Here is a 16,999-nt window from a genome sequence, read left to right on the forward strand (position 1 = left end):
TACCAATTTTAGCATCAATATCCAAACCATTCGGAGTGAGAGTAAATGACCCTTGCAGTTTTTTTTGACATCAGGTATTAGGCTCAAACACACAATGTATAAGTCAATGGAGTCAAGACCTTCTATGACTTTCAACCTTTTCTCCAAGAGGTGGAACCTTTTGTCAATTTCAATACTCGGCAACTCGAAAACTTCAATGATGTGAATTCTCCTTACCGAGAATAGGAATCTCAACACTATTTCAGACACTCTGATTCATAAGACCTTCTCATGGGTGAGATTAACATTGCATTTGGCCTTTGAGGAACTTATCTCACTCTTCTTGTCAAAGAGAAAAGGCTTGAATAACCTCCATACACTGATTCATGTCAGCCCCCATTTCCGTTCTTATCTCAGTCAAAACCCCACGGAGTTGTTTCAATGTTAACTTTGTAGCACATAGTGGTGAGAAGTCAAATTTGTTGTTGATCTTGAAATCTGAGTAGGAAGGGTCCCATAAGTCTCTGAAAGAACCATGAAATGCATGATAGTATGAATGCATGTTTCATTTATGAGAGATCCTAAAGTCTTTTCACACACTTTTATTTCTCTTTTACCATCTTTTTTTTTGAATCAAAGTTTCATTTTGTATAGAATATCTTTTCTTTTTTCTTCCTTTTTTTTTTGAAATAGACTTTAGGATCCCCCACAAATGAAGTGGATAAAGCAATGATGTTATGCGATGCAATCAGCATGGGATCAAGATCCATATAATCTTAGTAACCACTGTACAATCCTCTGAATAACTGATATAGGTCAGATGTCATGAGATCAAAGGTCCGACATATGTATCATGGAACCATAGGAACAATAGTCACCATCAGAACAGAATAGTCACCAACGGTACCTGTCATGTATATCCCTCCCCACTCACAGGTGAATCTAGGTCAGGGTAGGTCAAAAGTTCTCCAGCGTTAACAACTCTCCTGAAACACCATCATTGTTGCAAATACATGCCAACAATGGTATCCCATTCGAGTCTCAACTGGTTGTGGGTCTCATGATCGCAATCAACAGAACCTGATATTCTGTTGGCGTCATGACTATCCACTCTATCCTAGGTATCCTATGTGTCAACTCTGGCCTGGGTATTGGGCCTTTTACCTCATAAAACATCCCACCCAACCTGCAAAACAAGACAGAAAAATATGTGGCCCCCACGGGGACCCATAATATAGTCCAGATGCATGCGGAAAGTAAACATGATATGCAAGCAGGAAATAAACATGATATGCAAGCATATATACAGGATGAAAACATATAAACAAACAAATAAACACCCAATAAAAGAAACAAACAAAGGCTAGGATCGACTCGCTAAGAATGGACCCGCAATAGGTCGACGTCCCCAGCAGAGTCGCACGCTCGCGAAAAATGAACAGATTCGCCACTAATATATTTATCCCAAAAGGGAAAGGAATATCAGAAAACCTAGCAAAGGAAGGAACATGGTCTCGCGGCCAGAGAATCTAGGTACGGGAGTCGGTTACGCAAGGGGAAGGTATTAGCACCCCTCGCGCCCATCGTACTCGATGGTATTCACCTGTGTTTGTTTCTATCTAAAGGGTGTGTGCTATATCTATGTCTATATGCAAATGAATGCAAAATGTAGGGAAAAGAAAGAATTGTACTCGCACGGGCCCTACCCCGCTGCCTACGTATCCTTTTCAAGAATCAGAGTTACCGTAGCTCAGCTCACATGTTTCTGTTTGTTTTTTGTGTTTTTTAGTTGGGCGGAGTTAACGTTCGCGCTCTTGCATAAGAGATCAACCTACGATGCGTTCGAGCCGAAATAACAATGCCCTTAGGTGCCAACGAGGCAAAAGGAAAAGAAATGATTGGTTTGTGTCTTTTTAGCGTAGATGAGTGATGAACAGTTCCCAATACCGGGCCACTCACCACTTTCTCCATTTTGTTTTAATTTTGAACCATTATTAGGTGTTTTAAGTATGTTTTTGGTTGGGTGTTTTTTAAGGGGAATTTGTTTGCGATTTGAATCACATAAAAGTGTATAACGGTAGAGAAACAGATTAGGGAATGGATCACACTCATCTCTCTTCCATTATATAGTGATCGAGAAACAGATTAGGGAATGAATCCCACTCATTTCTCTCCCACTAAGTGATTAAGAAACAAATTAGGGAATAAATCTCACTCATTTCTCTCTCACTATTAGTAACGTGTGACTCGCATCTTTTATTTATTAAGTATTTTAGAAGTTGAAAAGAAAAAAAGAATGAAAGAAGGGAGCTAATTCTAAATTCTAATCTAAGTCTAAAGTTAACATGGTGACTAAATTCTAAAAGGAGCATTAAAATAGTATTAACAAGGTGGGCCAAAAATATGGCCCAAAAGCTAAGCGAAAATATCGCACAACAATTATACAAAAAAATAGCATGGAAATGGTACAAAGCATAAAGAAAACGGTTCAAGTATTAGTGCAAAATTAAACTAAAAAAAATACTACTATTTTTATGAGTTTTTTTATGAGAAAAATCTAAGACTAAAATTAATCCTAAAAGTGGCTTAAAAATCTAACAAGTTTTATTGATCTTATTGCTATATTTTTATTACCTAAAGAGTGGAAAATGAAATCTAAATTTAACTAAGAGAAAGTGAACTTGGGGGGTGTAAACTGAATTAAGCAGTGTGATAAGCAAAATAATGGCGCTAGGCCCAAACAACAGTGGCCCAGGATAGTTTTTATTTTCAGCTTTTCCTCTTCAGCCTAAAAAGGGAGTATCGGGCCATTGGGGGGTGTGAAGTGAAGCAAATCAGGGGTGAGATCCAGAAAATTATCCAGGCCCGAGCGCACGGCCCAATGCTCTATCTTTTCTATTTTATTTTTATTCATTATATTTATTTCGAATATTCTGGTTGTATCAGCATTTATTTATAGTATCTAACGTGACATGCATGCAATGTAAATATCAACCGGGCAAGAGCTTTTTTAAGTTGCTACAAGACAAAATAATAACCAAGGGCCAATCACGTATCGACACGCCTCACCTCAATCATTTGAAAAAGACAAAATAGCTCACTAATTGGAAATAAGAGCCAATAAGGCTCAGCCACGTAAGCGTTCTCATGAAAGGCAAACAGATGCCGGAGCTAGTCTTCGGTCATCTTCTCCGGCTGATCACCGCTGTCGATCCACCACGAGATGCCCAGAATCCAAAAAAAGAACCACTGCTCCACTCGGAATTCCACATAGATTCTGAATCCGAGCTTAGTTTTGTGAAATAAGACCTCTATCATCGAAACCGAAAACAACAATCAAACTCTAACTCTAAACAAATTCACCGGCACGAGTTCTAAACATATCAAGATGATCCTAATGCTAAGCATAGCTCACATACTCAATTTGAACGTCTTTTACTAGCATGCTGAGATAGAGATTCAAAAGACTTACTTGGTGTGAATCTTTGACTGAATCTCGAGAGAGCTCTTATGGGACCTTCTGCTCTTAACAGAGATGATGCAAGATTTGTGAAGCTCTGAGTGACGAGAGGTGAACTCAGTCACGCTTGAATCTTTGAAGACGACGCCTTGATGAAGCACAACTTGGAACAAATAGAGTAGACCGGGAAGATTGCAAGATGCGCTATCCTTCAGGTCTTCAACATGTTCTTGGACAACAGTTATGGAGGTTGAGAATTGGTGAGAGGAGTGTGATGCGGATTGGATCTGGCAGAAGAGTGATGGTGGTTATGGTGGAGTTGTGAGTTGATGAAGATGAAGGTGAATTTGGTTAGTGGTGGTGGAAGGTTGTTACAATTCAGTTATGGCGGTTGATGGTAAGAGAGAGAGGAACCGAGAGTGAGGGAGGAGAGAGTGAGGTTGTGATCTTTGAAACTGAGAAATGAAAAAAGTGTGAAAGTGTGTGAAACTGAGAAAAAATGAAGCGTCCCGTGAGTCTGTGAAGATCTCCTCTTATATATGTGCATGGTGTAGGAGAGTTATGGTGGTTTGCTTGTAGTGTATCATTTTTCATGCTTAGTGAACAAGCTTCCTCTTTTGTGGCAAGTTTCCTTGTTACTTTTATACTTTCATGACTTTGCATGGCTCAATGAAGTAAAATCCGGTGGGTTGATACATGCATGCGAGCTCCCAAGTAGAAGCCTGGCAGAAACCTCATCATTCATGATGTTGACTTCTCATCCACTTATCTTTGTTTCCAAGTCATTGTTTAACTCAAATTTTTAGTCAGTATAAAGAAGAGATGGAGGAGAGGAGAATTGATGTTTGGAAGTTATCAGGATGAAGCTTGGAAGTGGGGTGAAAGAGCTTGCAAACACGCTGACATACAATTGTGTGAATGCTTGGGCGCGTGACTTAAGACCTGGCCTATATCTTTGTCCAAATAAACTTTTGTAAGGGCACAACTTTAGGACTCCATATCTCAATAATCAGTTGACCAAAATTAACGATCTCCAGCTTCATGGATAGAGGACATGGGAGTGAATAGATTTATGTGACAATTGAATCCTAGAGATGTTTGTATCCTCCTAAAAACTGGTTCGAAAACGGCACACCAAGTGCTTGATGAAATGTCTTGCGCGTGGCCTAGATTCTGGCTCATGCATCTGGCCTATATTCTGGCTCATGCATCTGGCAATGCATGTCTTGGTAAAGGCTTGATTTTGGAGCTTCATTATTGATTCGACACTCACCCAAATGGATTGATTCTTGGCTTATTCTGTAGAGGGAATGGAGGAGAGTTGATAAGTGTCAAGTTTGTAATCAATGGACTCTTGTATTGCTCTGGAATCAACATCAAAGGTGACAGCCACGTGTTTGTCAAAATGACTGCGCTGCCCAGCATTTCTTGCCTAGCTTCATGACTTGATTCAAATGAAAAGCTTCAGCTTCAAACCTTCATAACTTTTGAATAAATCTTCAAATGGAAAAACTCTCAACTAGAGAACTGTAGCATGCCATGATCTGAACATTTTTGATGTTGGGAATTTTCTGAAATAAGGCCTTTTGACACGTGTAAATCAGGGCTGGAGTGGACTGATCATCTAACTTTTAAGGCCCAAAATATTTTCTAAGTATGAAAACTTTCCATTTTTTATTTTTTTCTATTTTTGGCAACTTTTGTCAAACTCCTGATTTTATTCATTCTTTGACTTTTCTTGACCGATTTTCCACCAAAAGTCGATATTTGAGTGATTGACCCGATTTTGACCCAAAAGTCCATTGTTCTGATTTTTCTCTGTTCTTAATGAAATTCCCGATTAATCGGTTTCTGACCAATGGCAATCAATTGAACATATCCACATAGCCCTTATACCATCTTCCTGCATAAAATCATCTCTTGATTAATGTATTGACCAAAAAGTCAACTGCGTTGACTTTGATCAAGAAACCCTAATTCAGGATAATCAACAGAACAGTAAGCTTGTATTTTCCAACCAATGCTCTGACTTGAAGGTGATGAAACCCTGATTCAAGAGTGCCCTCAGAAGAATAATGCCACAAGACCAGACCTCGGATCTTTATATTTAATCAGAAGTTCTTTGTGCCAGGAGCCCCTTTTCTTGTCACCTTTTTTAACAGTAACCATGATATGAATGCATGAATTGGGCCATGACCTAAATGATGTATGTATATGGATTGTAGGCCAGATAAATAGGGTAGGACAAATTTGGGGTATGACAAACTGGTAAAGTTTTTAGATCTTTTGCCTGTGAAATAGCTGTTACCATAGGTCTCCAAATTTTTGGAAGACATCTCAAAATTTTTATGATTCTTTCATGAGCAGTATAAGCTTTTCCAAGTGATCTTAGTTCATTGACAATTATTGTAAATCTAGCAAACATTTCATCTATGGTTTCTTCCTCCTTCATTTCGAAGGTCTCAAATTTTCTGACACCTAGATCAATTCTTTCTTCTTTAACATGGCTAGTGCCCTCATGATGCATTTTGAGGGCATCTCAGATTTCTTTAGCAATTGTGCATTCTTCTATCCTATCGTATTCTTCCCTGCTAAGAGCACATGATAATATGAATTGAGCTTTAGAGTTTAGTAGTACCTTATCGTTTTCTTCCTTTGTCCATTGTGACTGAATTTTTGGAACTGACGCAACTGTGTCTGTTGCAGTAGTCATAGCTGTGTAATTGCCATTTTCAACCATAGACCGCATGTTGTTGTCTTGAGAGAGCAGAAATAATCTCGTCTTACCTTTCCAATAGTAGTAGTAAGAACCATTAAAGTACGAAGGTCTATGTGAGGATCCTCTTTCAGTTATAAACTTTGTATCAGCTATTCCTGCTTTTGATCGATTTACTCTAACACGGTTAAGTGTTATATATATTTAGAGCCCGAAGCTCTGATACCAATTGATGGAAAAAGGTAAGACACAATAAGGGGGGTTGGATTGAGTCGATTTTAAAATTTGTTTATGTATTAAAAATTTGCTTAAAGAAAGAAGTATGATATGTAATAAGTTAATGGTTTATGTTAACTAAGGATTATTAGTGTGTAAGTTCAAATATAGTAGTGAATAATATAAGCAAAATATTATAAGAGAATAACACAAAAAAACTTATCCTGGTTCACCAACTTGATTAGTCCAGTCCTCACACCTTATGAGATTTTCCTTTTATAGATTCTTCTCCTGACAACTTTTCCTTCTATGTATTCTTAGTCTCACCAGGCTTACACTTCTGAATGTTATAGCTTACAGACAGCTTACAAGATAATTGGTTTTGTATATCTTAGACGTGATATACTGTATAATCTCATAATGTTTACAATGTGTTTCCTATATACTCTCTATATGGCAGTGAGTATTTGAACTGAGGTTTAGAATGATAACTCTAAAATTTATGTGTTCACTATTTGGTAGTGAGTATTGAAAGTAATTTGTACAGTGAATGATAACTTTGGCTTTATGATTTTGGCTTTCTTTTGTATGTTGCAAAAATCGGTTGTGAGAGCATAGAGGAAGACTTCTATTTATAGAGCCAAAGCTTGAGTACAAATGCCTGAATAACCCTTGAAATATGTGTATGATAAGTACCGAGAATTACTTGAGTAATTCTGGAAATTTACTTGTCTTATTCTGGCAGGACTTGGTCTTATGCTGGCAAGACATGGTCTTATTCTGAGTAGTGCTGGCTTCTGGTAATTCTGACATTTGACTTATTCTTCAAAGACTAATTCTGATGCTTGTTGAGAAAAACCCTTGGTAACTCTGAGAAAGTAACTCTAGACAAAAGCTGAGAATTACTCTTAGTAACTCTGAGAGAGTAACTCTGGACAGATGCTGAGAATTACTCTTAGTAACTCTGGACAGATGCTGAGAATTACTCCTAGTAACTCTAACAGAGTAACTCTGGACAGATGCTGAGAATTACTCCTGGTAATTCTGAGAGAGTAACTCTTGACATGTTCTGAGATTTATTCTTGGTAATGCTGAGAGTAACTCTTGTTGCTCTAAGTCTGATGCTGAGAATTATAATAGAGATTCTGAGAATTACTTATATGTATTGAAAGCTTGTTCTTTGATAATTAAGTCTTAAACACAATATTAGATCTTTGTTTTGATAGAGACCATGAAATATTTAGATTGATTAATTGATGAAATAAACTTGGAGTTTCTTTAATAAAATAGTTTGTAATATTCAAAATAATAAGAGAATATGTTTCAACAGATATATCTCAGTTTAAGTCATTGGAATAGGGTCAAACTCAGTTCTAGGCCTTGCAGCACGATCCTGATTCTGACCAGCATTGTGATTAGGAGCTTGCGCTTTGACAACAGGAGCAACAACAACTATCTAAGGTTGATCATAATGTTGAGCTCTCTGACGAGGTCCTCTGTTCTCATGGGAGACAACACTAGTGTCACCTTCCTTCTTCTTATGGAAGCCCCCAAAGGGTTTCTTTGAAGAATCAGCAGCAACAGACACTTTCTGTTTCTTGATTCCCTCTTCTAGCCTTTGACCAATTGTTACCAAATCAGTGAAGCTTGAAGATATATTTCCAATCATCTTCTCCCAAAAGAAAGGGGAAAGGGTATCCATGAACAAACTAGTCAATTCCTTCTCAGACAAAGGCGGTTCAACTTGGGAAGCCAATTCTCTCAAACGCTGAGCGTATTCCTTAAAGATTCCTTCTCTTTTTGTGACATGTTCTGAAGTTGACGACGGTCAGGTGCCATATCTAGGTTATACTTGTACTGTCTCATGAAAGCATCAGCTAAATCTTGGAAATTTTGAACACATCCCTTTTCTAAACCCATGTACCACTTCTGTGAGACACCATTTAAGTTGTCCTGAAAGCAATGAATAAGCAAATTTTGGTTGTTGGTATAAGAAACCATATTTTTGTAATACATGATCAAATGACTCCTTGGACAAGTATTCCCCTTATACTTATCAAACTCATGAACTTTGAACTTTGTAGGCATGACAAGGTTTGAAACCAGACATAGATTATCAACATCCACACTAAAGAAACCATTACCTTCCATAGCTCTTAGTCTCTTTTCCAATGTCTTATATTTCTCACGGACTTCTTCAATTTCACCACAGTTTCCTTGATTGACACTTCAGGGACCAACAGAATGGTAATCAAAGAGAGGATTGTCAAAAGGAATTGGAACAGCTTGAGCAGCAGCATGAACCACAAGTGGAGGTTCAGAAAAAAAATGGAGCCTGAAACACTGGTCTAGAAGTTTGACCCACCATAGAAGTATTCGTATATGCTGGAGAAAAATTCTAAGGTAACTCAAACTCTGGCCAAGTAGAAGCTGGCCTCTGAACGGGCAAAGGGTCAACAATAGCAGTTAAGATCTCGGAGATAACAATCCTCTGAGGTGGATCAGTAATAGCCATTAGCACTTGTATCATTTTAGTAAGTTTGATAATGCTTGATTTCAAATCGTCGATCTCCATTCTGACTTCAACATTGTGTTCTTCATGGTTTTCCATTCTCAATCTGACGACAACTCTAGTTCCCTAGTGTTGTTGAGGAAACAACTTGGCGATTGACAGCTAAATTAAAGACATAAACAATTGGAAATGAGATCCCGGGAAACCTGGAAAAATGCAAGAACTATACAATGATATGCAATGATATGCAATGTAGTGTGGGATAAGGATAAAGATAGATCTAAGGAAACCCCAACGAGTTTTCGGATAATGATGGAAATGAGAATATCCTATACAGGTTTAGGGATGATAGACAAAAGGAAACCCTTGTGGATTTAAGGATAAGTACACCTTATTTGAGAGGGCTCCCTATGACAGGCTGATTCTAAGTCTTTACTACCCAATCCCCTTCACATGTAGGTTCTATGATTTTTTTATAGACTATACCAAATATTTCACCTCGATTAGGGGCTAGCCCTACCAAAGTGACCTTACGGGATAAGCCTCATCTAGATAAGACCTTAGTACCAACCCTTGAGATGTACATCTCATTGATTAATCATGTAAGGTCACCTTAAGTGAGACAAGTTCTAAATAAAGGTTCCTAGAGTTATTGATCACATCCAACTTGTCAGCACAGCGAGTGGCTATCCCTACCATGAAGACACTTTGAACATACCTCCTTTTAGAGTAGTCTTTGTACCCCTAAGAGATGTGACATCTCACCGGCTAGTACAATAGGTCTACTTTCTAAGCCTAAGTTTCTCTCCAAGCCTGAGTTTTAGCTTCACACAAAAGAATAGTTCCCAACCAATTTGAAAAATAATATGAATATGAAACAATAAATAAAAATAAAGCAATAAAATAAAAATAAAATAATAAATAGATATAAAGCAAAAAGCAAACAAAACACACAAGTGGCCCTACAACTAAAGGGTAGGTTTGACTCACTTTAGGAAGGTGTCCCCAGCAGAGTCGCCAGTTGTCGCGGCAGGCAAAATACACAGAGTCGCCACCATCATTTATTCGTCCTAAGGACAGGGAAACAAAAGGGAAAACCTAAAAGGGAAGGATTTTGAATTCGGAAGTCAATTAAGCAAGGGTAAGGTGTTAAGCACCCCTCACTTTCCTTGTACTGAAGGGGAAACTTCTCTAGGATTAGGGTAAGTATGTTTGCTAAGGTTTATTTGATTTATTTATTTATTTACAAGGAAATTATTTACAGATAATTGAATATTTATAAAAGAAATTATAAGGGAAAATGCTAATTTTTGTTAATGGATTCGCCTTTGGTTTCGCAACCGGGTGTCTACATATCTTCATCAATGGATGAAGAAATCAGAGTCGTCGTAGTTCGACTCAATTTTGTTGGTTGGTTGCATTTAATTAATTAAAAAGATTTGTCTTGAATTAAGTTAGGAAAAATAGTTTGATGATGAAAATTGAACTTGATTTATCTACAAAGTTTTGATTTATTTACAAGCAGTGTGAATATTAATTTAATCAGAAAAAATAAGTACAAGTATGTTATTTTGGTTTTTTTTTGTCAATTAACTTAAAGAGATGAAATAAAAATATATTTTATGTATCTTTGCATATTTTAATAATAACAAAATTAAAAGAAATAAAACTAAATTAATTACTCAAGGCATATCCTAATTATATAATTAGTGAAATAAAACTAAACTAAGATCAATAAACTAAGAATTTAAACTAAAATAAATTAGAAGGGGGGGAGTTGGTTAGAAATAAAGAGAGAGGTGCTAGTAAATGGGAAAGAAAGACCCATGACCCGAAATTCATAAAAAAAACTAGAATAAAAATTAATAAGTAAAAAAATATAATGAAAATAAAAGGACTACAAGGAGTGTCCGCCACACACTCCAAACTGATGCCAATTTCCTCTAAAAATATATATTAAAAAAAAATGTAATGAAAAAAAAGGAAAAACTATCATTATTATTTTACCTTTTCAAAGTTTTGTTGGCATCCAATAGGGTTAAGACAACATAACAATGATTATCAAAATAAACTAGTAGAAGACTCGTGCGTCCTCACGGGTAATTCAAATCTTAAGATGAATAATGTATTATAAACGCAAAAAATAATTTAAAAACTCGAATGAGGAATGTTAAATTAAGATTCATCAAACATAATATAGATGTAATGAAGCTATATATAGTAGCTATTTTAAAAAAAAGAAGTTGGAAATGTAATAGGCAAAAGGATATTACGGTGATAACGACCCGTGAAAGTAGTGAGTTTAAATGATAAAATTCACATAAGAAAGATATTATGGTGACAGTGACCCGTAAAAATAGTGAGTTTCAGTGTTAAAATTCACGTAAGAAAAATATTATGGTGATCGTAACCCATAAAAATAGTGAATTTCAGTAATAAAATTCAGTATATTAGATCGGCTTGGTTGTTACTGATATATAATTGTTATTATAAAATCACAAATAACTTCAAATATTTAGATCAGCCTGGTTGTGACTAAATTAAAATGAAGATTTTGTTCATGTAATGATTAAAAGATAAATCTAAGTAAAAAAATGAATTGTAATGCTTCTTATTCAACTTGCCACTTAGTTTCTAACTTTTCTTATCTATGACAACTTTTCTTATCTATGTCATAAATGTCAGAAGGGATTGTCATTTAAAAATCAAGACATTATGATGCAGTGACTGCAGTTTTGCCATGGAAGCAAATTAGATGATTCTTACTCAACTCTAACAAATCTAATTTGATACACATATATAGAATATAGATAGCTGTTATCTTATCTGTTATAGATTTTGTTTTAGAAAATTAATGCTCAAATCATAAACTCTTTATTTAAGTTCAAAATCATCAACAGACAACATTGCCAACATGAGTAGAGAATTAAATAAAATAGTGGTTTTCATGTCTTCAGTTACTACTATTTACATAGTTCTAGCATGAAAATGGTAAGAGTATTAATGGATAAATAATATTCATTCAGCTGCTGCTTTGGATGGAAGAGGTGCCATCATCAAATAGTCAAAATCATCTATTATACCAATCTGCATGGAGATACAAAGTAAACAACTTGACTGATATCATAGATAGCTATATTTTAGATGATAATATTAATTAATAAAAGGATATGTAATATGGAAGATTGGTAATATTCCCAAGTTATAAGGGCCATCCAAAAAAACAAATATCTCACTGTTGCTTCAGAGTGAAAATATTGCCTGCAATAGTTTTTAGCCATAGCAAGAAGAAAATAATAGGCATCATTATCATCAAGTAAATACCATGCCAAGAACTTGCACCTACAACACATAACCTAACTGTCAAACATTTCCAACTCAAACCACATAATGTCATCACAGTAAAAGTCAAGTTTACCATAAAAATTACATAACTTCAATACACCAAGCCTGTTCATTCAATACATACTTACCTTGTTATGCCATACCAAACCGGTTCACAAAATCCTGCAACAGAAAATTGATTCAAAAGAAAAAGCCACTTCATAAATTGCATTTAAGTCGTACAGTTTAGAACAACACATTATGCAAAACCATATAAGTTTATTCCATGACAATGGGACAACATTCACATACACATTTCAATTGGTTCATAGATATCACATACTAAAAAACTACATTGATTCCAAAGTTCCTAAACTTGAAATCCATAAATACAAAACAGAGCCAAAGACAATACATTCACCACTAAATCATACTCCAAGCTATTCTCAATGTACATACATTTAATCAACACTCCCAAACCATGTCCATTTCACTAACAGAATCATTTCTAAAACTATTTCAAAAGTCAATTCAAATCACACCAATAAAAATTTGTACCAACATATCTGAGTTTCACACTTCAAGTCATTCCATAACAAAACCATATATACTTCAAACCTCACATGCATACAAACATACCCAATAACTTCTGGTTCCTCTAAACTTCAAGGTTCATGCTTCCGTTTTCAGTGCCAAACATTGCACCTCTGCCATAAAGAAACCCTACTGCATTACAGTTAAAACAATTGATAGAAGGGAAAATATAATTATTATTATTAATATTTTAATAAATTATTTTAATATCAAATAAGGTTTTAAAAGTATATAAGTTGTAAAGTTAAATATGAACTACTAAGTCTCTAGAATTAGCATTAATGTTAACTTGAGGAAAAGGACAACATAAACTATTATTGCACTTGTCTCATTCAGTGTACAGAATTAACTCCAGTGGCATAGCAATTTATCTTCAATGCACATTTGAGAACAACTTACTAAAGGTATTGTTGACATGTAAAAAAGAAGTACAACAATGTTTCAAGTCATGACTATAGTTTATCTGTTGTCTCAAAATATTTTGAAGCTGACTTAGCAATGTTATTCCACCACCCATTCCTTTCTATCCACTTTCTAAATCTCGCCACAAGATTACATGCCGATCGCCACCAATCATTATCTTTGGTAGGACGATACTTGGTATAGTCATCTGATGTGGAGTGGTGTCATGCTCTATAAATGGTCTCAAAGGTTATTATTATTTTAGTTTATATTAAAATTTGTCTCTTTTTGCCACCTGCCATTTGACGAGCAGCTTGAACAGCACTATAAATGGCTAGATCGTCATTCCCATCTACAAAAATACTACGAACTCCGTAAGCTTGTCCTTTTACAACAATACCATCACCTATTTATAAACACGAAAACCAACACAATATGCATAAATAAACAAACAAACAAACAAACAAACATGCATACATATCAAGTGTAAAAGTACAAATATATAGCTAAAAAATGAAGATTTGTTGTTTGAATTACTTTAGATTTCTTGATAGCAGGAACAATGAGGTGAGGATGATTATCAGTAGCCCACAATTTAGAAGTCACAAAGAGTTCTTTTATAGATGCAGCAGGAACATTGAGGTAAGGATGATTATCAATAACCAACAAAATGTTCAACACCATATGCAGCAGCAACATCAAAATGTATGTAACCTTGTTTGATTGCTTCAAGGACAACATATTTTGTAGTAACCTTACTGGTTGCTTCCGGTGCGGTGCCGAGGTCCATTACCGGCATTTTCCATTGTCCGGTGGATGAAGGGAGAACTATGTCAGGGATTATAGGTGCATCAGCCATTTAGGACAACATTAATGATGTTAGTGTAGAAATCCATCCCAAGTTTAAGTGGTTCAGTTGAATAGTAGAATTCTAATATTTTGAAGTAAATGAGGTAGCTACGTTGGAAAAATAGAAAAAGAAAGCTAGAACCAATCAAAGCACCTTTTAGCTTTTTCTTTCTACACCTTTTGTTAGAGGTAGAATTGCTTGTGTATCCACTTGAATGAAAAAGATGTCTGTATGACCAAAGATGAAGACTATAAACTAAAGTTCAAACATTGAATAAGAAGTTCAAACATTATAAACTAAAGTTGACATCTTTTAATACCAGTTCATCAAACTCACTGAAAATGGAATCGGGGATGAAGAATATAGGGAATGGATGCACTTACATGAGGTATCCATGCTTTCCTTCCTCGTCTCCCTAGTTTTCCAGCGGCCACCATCGTCATATAACCAGCACCTTCAGAAATGGAAAGTTCAATAAAACAAACCAAAACACGAAAAGTTGAAAGAGAAAAAACCAGAACTTGAAAATTAATTATCTAAGGCTATCGAACCAGAACTTGAAATTTCAACCAAACTCACTAAGTTCTGAGGAGAAATTCGGAGAAGCTGGATTTGGAAGAAAGAAGAAGTTGAATCTGGAGATGGACGTTGTGTCTCCACAGAACAAACTAAGGTATCCTTATGTACAAAACACAATCAACAAAACAAACACATCATCAACATCAATAATACACATTTTATGAGTTATAGTGGTAAACAACCAAAAGCCATGTTCAGAAATGAAGGATTAAAAGATAGCATACCTGCAGTTACAACAATAGTTAAAACATCCCCAATTTTCCTGAAATTTTTTTACACTATGCTTATATTATTTGAATGGCTTGAGAGTTGCATCTTCTGCCAAGACCTGCAACAAATTAAACAATTCACAAAAATGATATGAATATACTCAGACAAATTATGCATCTTAAGTGAAGCTCTTCTTTGAATTAACAAAATTTCAAGAAAAGGAAACAGGTAACCTACAAACCCTAAATATCTGAAGAACGATGTAAAAAGGAAGAACTCGCATATGAAGATGTAAACGGAAGAAATCGGAAGGGATGAAGAACAATGTTTCAACAGAGAACGGCGGCAGCAAGCCTACAAGTATTTTTCGGCATGATGGTGCAATTTCTGGCGCAATGGTTTTCAATAATTTGTTTCAATCATTATTTTGCTTTGTGGGTTTTGTAGAGAAGATGACATACAATCTGATGAAGGTGATAATTTTCAAAAGGTGTGTCACGTTGGTATAGATATGACCACAAAAGTTTCCGTATAACGTTGCTCTAGCAAAAAATCCATTAGGTCCAAAAGAAAGTTTAAATTATACTACCAGAAAGAGGGAAAAGAGAGGATAAAAATGGTGGTAGTCGTTTTTCTGTCTGGGTTTGTGGTGGTCGGAAACGGGACGACGAACCTGGGCGGCGACCATTATTTTGAAGAGAGGGATCTTTTGTTTTTTGTTTTTGCAGAGAAAAGAAGGAAGGATCGTAAAATTGAGGGGGTTTTAGTTTTGAATGTGGAGAGAGGAAAGGACGTACAAGGCAATTGTTCATAGGTTTTTAAAAGTTTGGTGGGAAAATCCAATGGATATTAAGATGCAACCATAAGAATTATGAAATAAGAGTGCCACTTGGTCATATGGAGAAATTTGATTGGTTGGAATCAAACTTTGAATTAGTAAATTACAAAAAGGGGCATTTCTAAGGGTAATGTTAATTTATAATAAGGGTATTTTAGGGTGTTTGGTAGCATGTCTTATTAATAGTTAGGTAGTTGAAGAAGGTAATACAACTATAATACAAACAATAAAAGTAGAAAAATTAAAATTAAATCTCATCTTCATTCTCATTAAACACGGTTTCTCTCTCTACAGTATTCTAAACAACACTCAATTCATCATCTTACCTTATCCACATCACAAGTTGGGCACACAAGTAAATAGAGAAAAAAATTTTCAAAGGAGAAAATAAGAGTTACCTTCGATTTGTGCTTCTAGTCAAAGGGAGATCGTGGCTGAGTTTGAAGCTCCTGGGAGCGATGATGGATACGACGGATCTGGTGGTGATGTTGTGTCTCGTGGCGGTTTCGAGTGGCTTGGTTTGAAAGTGGAGAATTCTTAGAATATTGTTGGTGAACGAGAATAGGTTTTGGCTACTGTAAGTACGTGAGTGGTTGTGAACAAGTTAGTTAAAAATTGTTTTTTATGGGAGAAGTTAGTGTTAAGAAGAAACTGGAAATGGTTAGTTTATGGATCGTGGATGTGAGGGAGAATGGAAAATTTACAGTGAAAGTTGTATTGGAAAATTAGGTGTATGGAAGTGAAAGTTGTTGTATAAGGTGGAAAAAAATGTGGCAAATGTTAGTGAATTGTGGTTGTACGTCCAAAAACTCGTAGAGTGAATGAGGTTATTTATATTGTTTAGAAAATTAGGTTAAATCTTAAAAAAGTATAAAATTAAATCTCATCAAAATCAATAAAATCAATCAAATTAATCAAAAATTAAAACCAATTTTATTTGATTTTCAGTTTATGATTATCTTTGATCAATTCTTTCTAAAGTCTAAAAAACTATCCTAAAATAAAAAGTGAGCAAAATCTTTTTAATCTTTTTTTGTTTTATGTTTTTTTGGCTATTGTTTAAATAAAAGTAAAAAAAGTGAAAAATACTTATTTTAAAAATACAAAAATTGAATTTAAATAATAAAAAAAATACAATTTTGTAATTTTTAAATATAAATGGAAATAAATTTAAAACTAAAGTTAGAAACAAATGAAAGGTAAAAATGTCAGAAGTGGGACTCGAACCCGAGACTTTGTACTCGCAAGCCTTGCACTCAACTTCATTATACGCTAGCCCATGACTCTTATTCGAAATAAGATGATATCCGCAAATACAT

At 35.3% G+C, this 16,999-nt stretch overlaps 1 long non-coding RNA gene across 7 annotated transcripts; it reads right to left on the reverse strand.

The window, feature by feature from the left end:
* Positions 1-11,738: 11,738 nt before the first annotated feature.
* Positions 11,739-16,469, reverse strand: LOC131662554 (uncharacterized). Of its 7 annotated transcripts, XR_009301663.1 has the most exons (8): positions 16,079-16,469; positions 14,857-14,960; positions 14,633-14,731; positions 14,437-14,507; positions 13,741-14,280; positions 12,847-13,609; positions 12,357-12,390; positions 11,739-12,225 (listed from the first exon to the last, which is right to left on the reverse strand). It is a non-coding gene; the product is annotated as an uncharacterized LOC131662554 (long non-coding RNA). The 7 variants fall into 7 exon arrangements; XR_009301661.1 differs by having other exon boundaries at positions 11,739-13,609; positions 13,741-14,031; positions 14,207-14,280; XR_009301664.1 differs by having other exon boundaries at positions 11,739-12,390; positions 12,847-12,914.
* Positions 16,470-16,999: the final 530 nt, after the last annotated feature.

The sequence above is a fragment of the Vicia villosa genome, linkage group LG3, assembly GCF_029867415.1.
Source record: "Vicia villosa cultivar HV-30 ecotype Madison, WI linkage group LG3, Vvil1.0, whole genome shotgun sequence".
NCBI classification, from domain to species: Eukaryota; Viridiplantae; Streptophyta; class Magnoliopsida; order Fabales; family Fabaceae; genus Vicia; species Vicia villosa.